The following is a 15944-nucleotide window of genomic DNA, read 5'->3' as shown; positions in this document are numbered from 1 at the left end:
TTTTAAAATAATATATTTGTGAAATAATGTAATAGGCTGTTCTAGTTTGCTAGCTGCCTGAATACCAGAAACAGAATGGCCTTTAAAAAGGGGAATTTAATAAATTCCTAGTTTACAGTTCTAAGACCAAGAAAATGTTCCAATTCAAGCAAGTCTATAGAAATGTCCAATCTAAGGCATCCAGGGAAAGATACCTTGGTTCAAGAAGGCCGAAGAAGTTCTGGGGTCTTTCTCAAGTGAGAAGGCACATAACAAACACAATCAGGGTTTCTCTCTCAGCTGGAAGGGCACATGGTAAAACATGGTGTCATCTGCTAGCTTCTCCTCCTGGCTTCCTGTTTCATGAAGCTCCCTGGGAGGCGTTTTCCTTCTTCATCTCCAAAGGTCGCTGGCTGGTGGACTCTGCTTCATGGTGCTGTAGCATCCTCTGCTCTCTCTGAATCTCTAGCTTTCTCCAAAATGTTTCCTCTTTTATAGGATTCCAATAAACTAATCAAGACCCAACCAAATGGGTGGAGACACACCTCAACCTAATCCAGTTTAACAACCACTCTTGATTAAATCACATCTCCAGGGAGATGGTCTAATTAGGGATTAGAAGAAATGGCTGCCTTGATAAAATGGTATTAGGATTAAAACATGGTTTTTCTAGGGTACATACTTCCTCTCAAACCAGCGCATAGGCCCATAATGTGCTTTCCAATAATAAGAACTCATAACTGCAAACATTTTAATGCCATGAAATTTTTTTTAAATCATACTACAAAAATGTACTACCTTGATAGTGCTTTCTTGATTAGACTTGCTTAGTGCCAAGTATTATTCAGAGCGATTGTAAGAAATTGAATATAGTGATTCATAGCATGCTTAACTAAATACAGTTTTGTATGCTTTATAAACCACGCTACTGTATCTTCTTACTTAAAACAGTAATTGTCTATTTTAAATGTGGTCCAAGTCTGTAAATGTGACCAAGTTGTACAGATACATGTAGTTTTGTCTCTTTTATATGACCATCCTTTTCTAGGTTTTGAAAAGTAGCAGAGCACCTGATTTATGGTGCTTTAGATTTATGTGGACTTAAAGCATGCAAATATACATATATATAGTTTAGAAACACCTAACGCACATCTTTCCTATACATCTGGTGGTAGTATATCCCAGTTCACATCTCATTTCAGAAATGCTCTCCCTTAAAATGCCACTGATTTAAAAGCTATGTTCATGAACCTTGCTAAATTAGTTATGTAAAACAGTTTCCTCTCATATAAACATATTTTTTATCTGAAAGCTAAAAATCAGTAGGTATTTACAAGTTCAGTCTGTTACAACAGAAACTATTTTAACACCTTCTCTTAGAAATACATCTTAGGCAAAGGAAATGTTCTACCTGAATTTTTTTTTTTCTATCTTTTTTTTTTTTTTTTTTTTTTTTTACATGGGCAGGCACCAGGAATCGAACCCGGGTCCTCGGGCTTGGCAGGGAAGCATTCTTACCTGCTGAGCCACCGTGGCCCACCCTCTACCTGAATTTTAAAGTGCATATTGATTTTTTTATTCATCCAGTATTGCATATCCCACCTAGGAAATTCAGTTTGTAGGACTTTAGGGCACACTATTACACAGAATAAAATGTGCATTTTGAAAAGCAAGCCATCCTAACTATACCCCATTCCAAAAGGATTTGACATGGATCCTTAAGAGCAAAGTATCAAAATGTGCTTTATGATTGTGGCAAACTTAAACTTAGGAATTTGGTATTCATGGTATAAAAATGCCCTGAGTATCTGTCACTATTTCTTACCCCCATATAGAAAGTGAAAGTTTATATTACATCACTTTCAGTATCAGGACGGGAGAGAGGACAAGCAAGTGAACAGTTTGATAAAGCTGGACTTTAGACTGCTCACTGAAAAGGACTGAAGGATTTTTTATGTCAAATTGGTCTGAAGTTCCTGTGTGGTATATTGATCCTATAGAAGTCAGTTGTTTAGTTTTTTTCATCATAAAAGTAGTATTCAGGGTTAGTCAGAAATGGATATCCTAGTAAATATCTGAGTATAACATAAAAATGAGGTTCTACATTGGTTGATACTGTTTAAGTATTAATGATGATTAAACCTTACCAATAAAAAGCTTACATATCATACCTAGAAATCTGTTTAATTCTTCTCAGAATCCTTCCCAGATATATCTTCTTGCTTATGCTTTTTTTTGGTATGGGCAGGCACTGGGAATTGAACCCGTGCTTTTCTTTCTTTCTTTCTTTCTTTCTTTATTTTTGTTAATGGATAATTCAGATTAAGGACAGGATCTCAGGTAAAGGAATTGCCCTCATGTTTGACCATGTAATTGAGACTATGTACCTGCTGCCATCTTGTGGTAGCCTGTTCTTATTGTTTATTGCATTCTCCTCCATCTGCTCACACACACATGAAAAAGATTAAGATGGGTTACAGAATGGTTTAAGGAGCAAAAGTGCTGATGAGTAAACAGGGAAGTTAAATCCTCAAACCTATACTTCTATAAAGGAATGAATAACATCAAAATGTCATTTAGAGACTGTGAATATGAAAATTTGTGTCCCTCATCAAATAAACAGCAAGAAATGTAAAACTGTCTCTTTTCACATCCAAATTCAGCACCTCTTATTTTCTTTTTAGAGTTGAAAACTATTAATGAAAAGCTTACGGTTGGGAAGATTTCAAAGTACTGGTCAGGATTTGTCAACAACATCTTCATAAATACTGACAACTTTGGAATTCACATCCCTGCAGATCTAGATGTGACAGTCAAAGCAGCAATGATCAGTGCTTATTTCCTCTTTGTAAGGATGGTCATAGAGGGTGACTTATTTTTCCCCTTCTCACCTGTCAATTACTATCGAACCAATATTACTTTATATGGCTTTTGATCTCCAAAGAATAAGTTTTGTATATGAAGACCAATGTTTTTCAGAACTCACAATTTAGGAGCCTGCATTTCTATTAGGCCTCTCCATTGGGTCCTTCACTTCATCTGCTCAGACACTGAGTTACCATTCTGTTTTATAGCTCAGTTTAGATTGTAGGCTTATTTGCCTTTTTAATTGAAAAAAAGTCATTATTTTTTATATTTGAACATAAATATCTCATAAATGTCCAGGGTAAATTCCAGGACTGACTCATTGTTTAACAATAACCTAGGGGATATTCAGAATGTAACACAGGACAGTTTTCATGCCCTCCCAACTTGTACAAAATGCATGAAATGACGTGAATTAGTTAACATGTTTCAGTTTCCATTCTTACAAGGTTATGTCTGTGTCCTTCCTTGCCAGCATACAATTTCATTGAAAACAATTATTTGGTTTGGGAACTGAGGGTGAAAGAACAGAAGTCACAAAATGTCTGTGCCAAAATGATTGGTTATCTCCCATTACTAATTTACCTTCTAATATCTCCCTTATTTTCTACCATGTTCAATATACCCACAAAAACTCATGGAGTTTTTCAAAGAAAGCTAGATTCTTACTCTCATATTTTGTTGTTCTACAGTGTTGCATAAACCTAAATCTTAAGGTTTCATTAATGTGTACCATGTATAGTAGAATAAAACTGTCCCTATCTACTCTTATTTTTCTGAAGACATTTGGGAATGCATTAGCTAAAAATAATTCACTAGCAGATCACTGATGGACGCTTAGAATTTAATACAGAAAAACAAAAGTAAGATTATTTCTCAAAGAGTTTTAAAAGAATTATCATGGCTTATTGGTTTCCCATCAGTGGTACAAAGTAGAATTAATACATGTAGAGCCCTGGGTTTTAGGCTCACTTAGTAGTCACGTCCTCAACCCTCATTTTCTTATACAAACCTTATCAATTCCAGTCAACCTTTCCTGTTACCTAATATTTTTAATGCTTTACATTCTCTCTTACTCTCCTGACAATGCTTTTAATTGGCCACTTCCTCTGTACTTTTCCAATTTGTGATTATTTTACACTAAAACACCAACCATTCCAAACACATACGTACACACACAGCCTTCTCTCAAGACTTTAATTAAGCCTTTCTAATTAAGCCCCATACTTGATGATTATATTAAAATGCAAGTAACCTTTACTGTGCCATAAGTGCCTCTGTTATGTGGCACACTGATGACAAAACCTTACTATCAACAATAGAACTACAGTTGTCTGCATCTTAAACATCATCATTTTTTATTAATAGTTTTCAGAAACCTGTTGTTTTAGTTTCTGAAAACTGCTGTAAAAAAGTACCAAAAACTGAATGCACTAAAACAACAGAAATTTATTGTCTCACAGTTCTGGAATGTAGGAGTGGAAAATCAAGGTCTCAGGGCTGGGCAGGGGGAGTATGACCATCTGAAGCCCATATGGCAGAATCCTTCCTTGCTTCTTCAAGCTTCTGATGCTTGCTGGAAATCTCTGCTCTTTCCTGTCTGGTTGATGTATCCCTGCAATCTCGCCTCCTCCATCTTCAGTACCTGTGTGTGCCTGAGTCCAAAGTCCATCTTCCTATAAGGACACCAGTCCTATGGGATTCAGGATCATCCTAATCCATTTTAGCCTCATCTTAACTCATCACATCTTCAAAAACCCAATTTCCAAGTACACTCACTCTCATGAGACCAAGTGTTAGAACTTGAAACTTGAATATGCTTTTTGATGAGACATGATTCAATCTATAAATACCCCCTAAACATACTTTCTTCTTGGAAAAGTACTTTTCCCTATTATAGGCCCATATTTGAGAGGTTAATGGGATGTAGGATTAATAATGGTGAATCTTGGTCTTTGACACAGCATGACCCATGTGCAAACTATGGAAGGTTTTAGAAATACAGACTCTCAGACCCTACCTCAAACATGCCTCAGAGTCTGCATTTTTAAGAAGCTCCCCAGGTGATTCCTCTATGCACTGTAAATTTGAGAAACACTCATCTACATAACACCTCAATCATATTAAAAGCTAACTTTTTAGCTCAAATGTCTGAGGGAAAAACATATTCACTGAGATTATCCAACAACTCCCATCAATTTCCTTTTTGTTTTCTTTTTACCATAACATTATAAAGCACTTGCCCTCTTTTCCCACTACAGGTTTTAACACAATTTCTCACCTGTAGTGAAAGTTATCTTTCAAGAAAAGTTATCTCCTTATGTAATTTGATAGGAAGAATTATGTCTTTAATTTCTAAAGGCTATCACCATTTTATTACCTTGTGGTGAGAGATCCTGAGAAAACTGCCAGGGTGGGGATTCTCCCTTTTCAAAGGAAGAAATTTACAAGTGCAATCTACTTTTTGGTCTCCTCTGGTCTAGGCTACCCCTTCACACATACCACTCCCTGCAGTGAGTTCCCGCTGATATATAGTTTTCAGTACTTCCTCAGAAACTACCTAATCACCATCGGCATGGTCTGTGATGATATATCTGATTCCTTAAAGCTGGCATTCATGACAACTCCCAGCACTGACCCATAATGCCCTAATATCTAATTCTGCAAAGTCTTGGTCACCCAAAATGTGACTGGTGATATCACACTGATTCAGATGAGGTTCCCAAGTTACTTGTATTCTGCAGATCAGACATGTAATTATCATGCAGCTTAAAACTTTTTTTCCTCCTACTGAAGAATCACAAGTTGCAGAGCAGCACTGGGAGAGACCATTGCTCTGCATAATCAGAGCTTGTCTGTCAGACTTCCGATCTTAATTGTTGCCTTTTTGTAAGTTCGCTCATATTCACAGTTTATTGCTTTGTAGGATTTTATGTTCTTTGAACACTCACTGGTTGGATTATAACAAACAAGATGACAAAAACAATAAAATATGGGGAACATATTTCAGTAAGTAAAAGGCAAGCTTAAATTGTGTTTCCCTTTGAAGATGTCTATAGTTGATGCTATCTAATCATTATTTTTCATTTTTTTCTAGAAATCCGCTGGACTTGGGATTTCATTTATGAGTGGTTTCAGTACTCACTTTTTTGTAACAAAATGTTAATTATGAGATTTATTAAAACATAATTTCACAAGATAATTATCTAGTTGTGAATGCATAATAGCTAAATATGCAATTATTGGCTTGAGCACAAAGTTGCATTGAGAAATTACTATTCTTTCTTTGTGTCCTTTTGAAGCTTTTGCATGGGTAAGCATGAAAGATGACAAACGAGACTTTCAGCATCACTGATGAAAATTCAATGTTTAGAGAACACTTTGAAGTTTTTCTGGTACTAAGGGTGGTTACTAATCAAAAGAATTGGATTTTAAAGATATGATTTCAAAAGTTGTCCCTTTTGACTTTGTTTTTGTGTTTTCTTATTGTAGTGAGATATGTCTACTCTACTTTGGAAAAGTTAAATGTTTGATAAATAAATTTGTGTAAAGATGAAGGAGAAGGGAGACAAAATCAGTTCATTCTAGGGGCAAGAAGCACACATGCATTCCACAGAGAAGCTAATATTTACAAACCAGGTGTGTTTAAATACCATCCCATGCAAGAAACATAAATAAGTCCATAAATAGATTTCTAATTTATTAAATTCAGAGTCATATGTCAGGAATTATATTTAGTTGCAGTGAAAGTTCAGTCAACAAAAGAATCTATGACTGAACAGTGGACAGCTCTAGACCTTAAAAATAAGGAAACATGGAGTGCAAGTATTGTTCAGTGGTAGAATTCTCACCTGCAATGCAGGAGACCTGTGTTCAATTCCCTGTCCATGCACTTCCCAAGGATATGAACAAACAAGCAAAACAAGTAAACAAAAACAAACAAAAAAGTCAACAAATGGTGCTGCAATAATGCGATACTCACATGGAAAAATAATGAAATGTGACACCACCATACAGCATACAAATAAAAAGGGAAAATGAACAAACAAACAAAATAAACCTTAACCCATAAAACGAATTCAGAAGTCAGGAAACACAGTAAATTTAATTGATGAATGCCTTCCACCCTAATGTTTTTAGAGTCTTCCAGATTACTATGTCCTAGTTATCCACCTATTTCCAAAGCCTACATAAAAGGAAAATTTTTTCTCCACGAATGATGATACCTTTTCTTTCCTTTCCAGAAAGAAGGAATGAATTTGTTTTAAACAAGGTTCCATATAGCCTTACAGGTTCTACCTTAGAATTATAAAAATACTCCCCAGTATAGCTTCACATATAAAGGTGCTTAGACAAACTCCAGGCAATCTTCCACTTAGAAGAGAGATTGGATTCTAAGCATCTGTTACTAAATTGGTTGTTTGGGAGGAAAAACCTAGAAATAACATATATGATAGTTAAGCTCCCAAAATAGCCTACAAATATCCATTTCATTCTGGATTCTGGGGAAAATGGGGCTTTATATTACATGATAGGAAGGAAAAGTGCCTCTCCACCATTTTCTGGTTCAGTTTCCTTTAGAATTCTTTGACATCACTTTACACCTTTTCTGATAATCCCCACCCTTGAAATGCAGAAAATATATATTGCTTCAGTCAGCATAAAAGTTCTTCCTGTGGGACAGAGCAGTTTAGACTCCATCCATAAAAAATAACCGTGCCTCAAAACAGCACTCAACCTTCTCCAAGTCATACCTTCTGCTCCTGCAGTGCAACTGGTTTTACCAAGTGCAGGAGGCAAGGCAGTCATGGGGTGAGGGAGGGAGTGCTGCTGTGAGAAAGCCACCACTGAACTGAACGCCACTGTTTACCAGCTTTGCAACCTTAAACTCAGTGCTTATCTTTTCTGAGCAATGGTTCCTTCCCTTTTGATACTTTGCAGAGTTGTGGTGATGGTTCAGGGGAGCTTAGCCAACTCCTCCCTTCACCCTAAAACTAATTCAGTAAAGGTGTATGTGATGTACGGTCATTTATAAACAATGGAAGAAAACAGCATTTTTAAGGTTAATGCTTAATTAACTAATAATATGGAGGACAACAGCTAACATTTTTTGAAGACTTCTCACAGGCCAGGCACCATGGCTTATATGGATTTCTGTTGGGGTAACAATATGAAATGCAAACAAAACAGTATCAGACAGTGTGTGGACGGTTATACCTGAGACCTGACTTCTCCCGTCCTCACCACATCCCATGGCTTCCGGAAGATGACCGCAGAGTGAATCTTTTTCTTATCCTTTACTTTGTATTTCTCAAATGAAAGGTTTTTGTAGTAGGAGTCACAACAGCAGCAGTTGACTTTCACAATAGGGTAGGAATAGGGAAAAAGAAAATACCATTTGTAAATACCGCATTTTTATATGACAAATGGTTTCTAATTTGTAAAAGATATTTAAGTGAAAGAGCTATTCAATATCTACATCTACTGGAGAAAAAAACCCTTCTTTGAATATCATATCCATTGCAAATTTGACCTCGTTTACATAAAACCCTGCTATCCGGCTTTGGTTTTGTTCCTGAAGGGACATGCCATGACAAACTAGGGCCCATCCTTTCCCCTGTTTCATGAAAGGTGAAATTCTTCTTCTATCCCTTCTGTACCCTGCTTTTCTCCTTTTCACGAAATCTAAGTCCCCGAGGGACTCGCAGGAACTCTGATTTTCAGTGAAAAGTTTGAGGCTCTAGCAGACCGCAGATCATGTGTGTCCCTTTCCTGGGCTCCACGAGGCAGCCAGAGGGCAGACTCCATCTCTGTGTCCTCTGAGATGTACCAGGAGAAACCTGGCCAGATTCAAATGCCTTCCATTCATAGTTTAATCCATTCATTTAATACACAAATACTGACTCCCTCTTACAGGCCAGAAATAGATAAATTCCCTTCTCCAACAGAGCTAAGAATTTAGTTGGAGAGATAACTATTAATCCAATAATGACACAAACAAAGTTTAGGTTTCAAACACGGGAAGTGTTTACAGGAGATGGATGAGGTGCTGTGGAAGGGGTGTTTGACCTGGTCTGGGAGTGAGGGAGTCATGGGGGGTTTATCTGTGAAGAATAGAAAAGACTGAATTAGGGAAAGAGGGGAGAGAAGAATATTTTAGGCAAAGGTGCTATTGTTCAGAAAGGTTCTGTGAAGGGGGGGAGAGCATGTCAATTCCATGTGTCCTGGGGCAGGGCATTGTGACTGGAGGTCAGCAGTGAGGGAGACTACTATGCAGGGTGAAGCTGAAATGATCCTCTAGGCCATGCTAGTGATTTCAGAATCTGTCCTATTAGCAAATACCTCTCGTCAAAGTTTCTAAGGAGAGAGTTAACTGATTGATACCCAGGAAAGTTTAGATTGGTGAGAAGGTCAGAAAGGATGTTCCCGGGCCAGTTAGCAGGTTACCAGAGTAGGTTAGGTGACAAATGACATGTATTCATGTGGCAGTCATGTAAAGGGAGAGGAGTGAGCACATTCAAGGTATTTTTAGCAGGTAAGATAAATATTACTTTATGTTGGGATGAAAATGGGGGTGTGGGGGAGAAAAGAGATTTTTAGCCTGTGCCCCTATTTACTTACAGAGGGAAATAAGAGGAGGACCCAGTTTTGGGGAAAAGAACAAGAATTCAGTTTTAGACAATTGCCTTTAAATTTTCCCAAAGGAGATGTCAAATAGGCAGGTGACATCTGTTCATCTAATATATTTCTGAAGAGAGAGATGAGTTTGTGAAAATTCTAGGACTCATACAGACCTGAGTAATCTCTGGTTTATCTCAACAGTGTCCTCAAGAAATACTTAAAAAACATACAAAAACAATTCATTCATTGAAGTTATATTTTACAGAACTATGTACTAGATGATATTAGAATACATTTTCCCTACTTTAAAGACTCATTCAACAAATATTTGCTGAGTGCATACTATGTGCAAAGCATTGATGTAAGCACTAAGTGAACAAAAGGGATGAGATACTTGTCCTCACAGAGCTTATATTCTAATAGAGACAGATAATAAATGAACATATAAAAATGTAATCACAGGTGATGATAAATACTGATGAAGTGTCTATCATTCAATATCTAAAACAGTAAGCTAGATTTATTGTTTGCTTAAACAAGGGAGAACTGTGCTTGTAAGACAAAATTTAAAAACAAAGAAGAGAGCTTATCTTTTATAGAGTTTTAGAAATTATGGATATTAAAAGCTGTTCTAGTTTGCTAGCTTTCAAAATGCAACACCAGAAATGGAATGACTTTTACAAAGGGGAATTTAATAAGTTGCTAGTTTACAGTTCTAAGGCTGAGAAAATATCCCAATTAAAGCAAGTTTATAGAAATATCCAATCACAGGCATCCAGGGAAAGATACCTTGGTTCAAGAAGACTGATGACGTTCAGGGTTTCTCTCTCAAGTGAGAAGGCACACGGCGAACACAGTCAGGGTTCCTCTCTCATCTGGAAAGGCACACGGTGAAAAGGGGGTCATCTGCTAGCTTCTCTCCTGGCTTTATGTTTCATGAAGCTCCCCAAGAGGCATTTTCCTTCTTCACCTCCAAAAGTTGCTGGCTGGTGTACTCTCTGCTTCTCGTGGCTATGTCATTTCCTGCCCTCTCTGAATTTCCTCCATTCTCCAAAATGTTTCCTCTTTTATAGGACCCCAGTAAACTAATCAAGACCCACTCAAATGGGCAGAGACATGTCTCCACCTAATCCAGTTTAACAACCACTCTTGATTGAGTCACATCTCCAGGGAGATGATCTAATTACAGATTCAGGCATACAGTACTGAATAGGGATTAGAAGAAATGGTTGGATTTATAAAATGGGATTAGGATTAAAACATGGCTTTTCTAGGGTACATACATCCTTTCAAACTAGCACAGAAGCTGATGTGTTGACTTTACATGCCATGGAAATATGTTTACCAGAATAAGACTGTTGCTGAGTGGCTGACTCTCAGAAGTGGGATGGAGTGAATGCCACTGATGGACATTCTTTAGAAGTCTGTGTACTGTTGGGAAACCATCACTGAATTATTAAATAGGTTTAGCACTGTTTGTGATTGTTACTCATTGCTGTGGTGAACAAAGATCATCATCTTTTTCCTACAAGGGAGGAAATTTTATATTCTCAATACTATGAAGAAAAGTAATTCAGGAAGAAAAGTAATTCAAAAGAAATAGAGAGAAATGGGAGTTACTGTCACATTTGAGCAGAGATTTCAAAATAAGGAAGCAAGTCAAAGTATCTTTACTGAGAGTTCCAGGAAGATGGAAAAACAAGTGCAAAGGCTCTGAGTAAAGAGTAGACTGGTGGCTGAGAGTTCAAATAGAGTTGAGAGGCTACTCTGGAGGTCACTGTTATGCATGCTTCAGTTAGATGTTGCTACCTATCATAACTTGACAAATCCCAACCAAAACCATTCCTGCCAAACCAAAAGAACACCTAGGGCATTACATAAGATTCTACAAAAGTTCCATGCACTAGTGTAACTTTACAGAAACCTAAAAACTCCAGATGGATCCCTGGACCAGATAAGTCCTGAAATACGGAGGGGCCAGCATTTCCAGAACATCCACTAGTTCATTCCCCTATCCAATATTATTGACAGCCCTTCCAACATGAAGAAGGTTGAATGACCATAGCCCAAATACCCCTAGAGATCAAAGGTGATGGTGGAGTTATACAGAGAAGGTCAGATTTGACATATGAGTATGAGTGATGAATCATTTTACAGATATTTCTTTTAGTCTCCAGTACCTTAGAGCAGCTAAAAAAAACCCCTAAAATTGTGGAATTTTAACCCGTACCAAACTCTGAAATCTGTTCTACAACTCATTGTTGTGATGTACTTTGAAATGTATTGCTTCTATGTACATGTTATTTAAAGAGAAGGAGGATTATAATAGAGAAGATAGGGCTTAACAAATAAACATGACTGCTGAGCCATTATATGTTTGTCTGCTGGTCTCCAGTGTCTTGGAGCAGCTAGAAGAAAGAATGAAAAATCAGGGAACTGTAACCCATACCAAACGTTAAAATCAGTTCTATAACTACTTGTTAAAATGTACTTGGAAATATACTGCTTTTTTGTATATATGTTATATTTCACAATAGAAAAGAACATATATAGCAGGCTGGGCAGATGTGGGGCCAAAAAATTGAACAGGAAATAAACTTTCAGGACTTCACAATTTCCTCTTATTCTTGCATTTATTGTTCTATGTCATAGTCTCTCTAATGTTAATCAGAGAGGAAAAAGAAGTTATTGTTTATGAGATTTTGACACTCACAAATTCAGCAATAAACATAACGTTTTGTAATTTTGTTTTTTAACATCTCATATTTGTTTTGAAATATGTGATTATCTTAGAAGGAAAAGATTTTGAATAAAAATTATCTAAATGCAAATGGGGCTGTGTCTGTTTCTTACACTATGACATTTTTGCTGTAAGAAGTCAGCTGGCTTACAGTGATGCAAAGTGCACAGATATTAAAGACTTACTGGTTCAACAATTCCACCACCTATCACATGAATAACAGATTAATAACCATTTAAAAAATTATACCGCTTGATTTACCATGTTGACCCTTCGAGTTTATTTGTGTTTCTTTTTCATCACATTGATTTTCTATTTCTATTTTCATGTTGTTTTATTTTGTGTCTTCTGGCTGATGGCAGTAAATAAAAATACAGTTTCTTATAAAAACTAAAAAACGGAAAAGAAAAAGACAGTATTTTGGTGAGCATAACAAATATTTGTGATCTATTTTCAGTCTCCAATGACTACTGCAGCATGGTTTCTATGAGAAAATCAGTCCAAACAACTGATTAATAAATTAATTTAAAGAATTACAAAAAATGAAAATGAAAACAAAAAAGGTGGGGATTGTACTTAGTAAGATGTTTTGTGGCTTACCATAAATGTTTAGGTGTAAAAATTTAGGAATCACAAATTCTAGTTATTTAAATCAGATTATTTATTTCAAATGAAAATATAAAATAATTGAAACTTTTGCAAATAAAAGGAAAAAAACCCTAGTAGATTTTGCTGACTGAGCTGATATTTTATAAATATCTGCCAGGTATTAATACCACAATAACTGAAAATGCATTTTGGGGGCATTTTCTATTTAATTATATAATGGTTTTTAAAGATCAATTTGATATTTCAAATATGAAAATTTAGGTAGGGTTTTGTCTGAAATAGAACTAAAATATGATTAAATTTTTCTTGAATTCACTAAAATCTAGCATTAGAGAGCATGTGTTAGGCACTGTGACAGACTTCTGACATCGAATTTCAATACAACCCAATGAAATCATTTATCATAAGCCCAATTATACAGATGAAGAAATTGATGCTCAGGAAGATGAAATAATTTGCCAGATTTTACAAAGCTGCCAGCTTCTTCTTTGCTTCCTATGGTGATAATGTGAATGGACAGGAGATAGTAGATGAACTTTTAATAAAATATGTAGACCAAGAACTCTGCAATCTAGGAGAGAGATTTTATAAGCTCTTTAAGATCTGAATAAGTCACATTCTCACCCATAGTATATGTATGGGAGAAGCAGTGTATAAACAACAACCTAAAATCTTTCATCCACTGACAGTGTGTCTGTGGTGGTATTCTATGGATATCTCTGTGGACATTATTCTTATACATATGAAAGAATACACAACCAATGTACAAACGTGTAAAAAGTCTCTTTGAGAAAAAGTTTATGTATTATTGGAGTAATAAAAAAGCTTTGTCAAACATAGAAGATTAAAAAATATTTCTTGTTTTCAATAAATCATAAATATATTTTGTCTATCATATTGCTTTTTCAAATTTAATACAGCATAAGCAAATAGTCAATTAGGTAATATAATCTCAGTATTCATTTTGGCACATATATCATATTCTCAAGTACACTGAATGTTTTAAAATGTTATATTTTTAAGTATGTGGAAGGTTAGCAATAGAAAATACATAAAAGACAAATAGAGAAATCAGAATTATTATTTTTTAAATAAGCATGTTGTTTCACATCATTACCTATGTGTATGCTATATTTTGAATGTCTTTCTTGCTGAAGGTGACAACAGCAGTTCACAGTATGATAACTCTCTGTTTAGCTACAGCAGCAGAATCACAAAAATACAAATTTCTACTGAGTATTCACTTTGTCCTTTCTGTAATTGGGAAAGAAAACGGACTAATTTGGGGAGGGAAGTGGTGAACGCTGTTGTTATTTTTCTTGTCAAATGGGAAACAGACCAAGTTTTTCAATACAATAAAGCACGCCCCAAGAGTTTAGTGGATAATATTCTTGAACAAAGCTGAGTACAATTTCATGCAATTTAGTGAATGTACAAATTCCTTTTTTTTCAAGAAAGCTAAGTAGCATTGACTTATCAAATAGTTCAATAAAAACAACCAAAAAGAGGAAACCTATAATTGAAAGTGGATTCCAAAGCTGATGATCTGTTCCCCACTTAAGAACTAAACAATCATTACACACGATCTGAAATTACTTAAAGTTGTGCAGGAGATCTTTTCACTTTGATCATTTGCATGTCACATGTTGATCATCTTCACATGAGATTTACAGGCAGAGGCACAGAAAACAATGGAGTCCAATCTTTCCTTGGTTTGGTGAATCAAGGTCATCAGACACGAGTGATTAGGTCTGACCATGGATGCAAATCCCTTACCATTTCTAAATTAGTTTTTAAGATAATGAAGTCACAGGAACACAAAAACCACAATGAATGTTCTACTCAGAAGTGAGGTAGGGATGGAAGCCAGGAAAAAGCAATATAAAATAAAGAGAAATCTATTTTATCCTTTCTAAGTGATTTCCAACCCAAACTGCACATTCAAATCATATGGCAGATATATTTTTATACCAGTACCCAAGCTTCATTCCAAATCAATTCACTCAAAATCCCTAGGGGTATCTTTTGGGCCACTGGATTCTTTTTTTAAAAAATCTACAATGTGCAGCCAGTGTCACAAACAACTTCCTACCCTTTCCTGACAAAATAGTGTAAATTTTATTAGTAAGTACAAATCTCAAATATCCAAATACTCAAAAGCTTCAGTAAGCTGGCTCTGCTTCATCCACACATACATCCCTGAGTCTTTAATAACATAGTCATGTTCCTTTGGCACCCCAGTGTAGATTCCTAGTCTGCTCTCTTTAATCCATGTTTCAAAGGTACTAAATGCAAGATAATCTACTAATAGCAGTACCATTGCATATCTGCAGAGTCCTTTAGAGTTTCTCAAATTGCAAATATATGACTTGACTTGGGCCTCACGAGAAAATTGCATATAACATTGGAGTATAGCCTCCATGCATTGAGCACTTAGAAACTTAGAAATAGAAAAATTAAATGACTTTCTTTTACTTCATGCCCCTTGATCTTTTTATCATACCAGAATATATGTAAAAAGACTATATACATAAATATGTAAAATGTTCAACAGTAGTGAATTGGTTAATAAATATGGTTCACAAATAGAATGGAATTCTCTGTTCTTAAAATGAGATTGATAGATAATAGGTAGAAGAAAGGTAGATGGGAAAACAAATATCTATAATATTGTAGCTAGAAAAAAAGCAAGTTACTCTGTAGAAGTATGCAGAACTGTGACTCACTTTCTGTAAAATCAAAACTCATTGCCTGTGGCATGTGGGTGCATGTGTGAGATGGACAGAGACAGAGAGAGAGAAACAAAGAGATAGAGAAAGAGAAATGGAAAAGGTTAAATTTCCTATTTTCTGTAGCAGAAGCACATGTATGCACGTCACAAAACCCTTATAATTTTTTAGATATATGTTGAAAAGGACTTAGGTCTGCTCTAAGGTGTTTTAAATTTGTAATTCACTCCTTCACAAGCATGTGTTAACTCTTCTGATCTAACTGCAGATCTAAAGTATTTTCTTTGAGAGAAGTTTTAAGGTCCTAGATCTAAATCTGAGGAAACCATCTGATCATGATCCAATTCAAACAGCATTTATTCATTCCTAGTGGTAAAACTCTTCCCTGGATATGTTCCTGA

The 15944-nt window shown here is 35.8% G+C and overlaps 1 long non-coding RNA gene across 1 annotated transcript in view; it reads right to left on the bottom strand.

Moving 5' to 3' along the window:
- Positions 1-10663, bottom strand: part of LOC143688498 (uncharacterized) — an 88850-nt gene extending 78187 nt beyond the window's left edge. The window contains exons 1-2 of the long non-coding RNA XR_013178102.1: positions 10255-10663; positions 8062-8201 (exon numbers count right to left, since the gene is read on the bottom strand). This is a non-coding gene — a long non-coding RNA (uncharacterized LOC143688498). The remainder of the gene's footprint in view (positions 1-8061; positions 8202-10254) is intronic.
- Positions 10664-15944: the final 5281 nt, after the last annotated feature.

Source organism: Tamandua tetradactyla, chromosome 1 (assembly GCF_023851605.1).
Source record: "Tamandua tetradactyla isolate mTamTet1 chromosome 1, mTamTet1.pri, whole genome shotgun sequence".
Classification (NCBI taxonomy): Eukaryota; Metazoa; Chordata; class Mammalia; order Pilosa; family Myrmecophagidae; genus Tamandua; species Tamandua tetradactyla.
The sequence above is the reverse complement of the archived record's forward strand: the minus strand, read 5'-3'. Positions and strand labels throughout refer to the sequence as shown.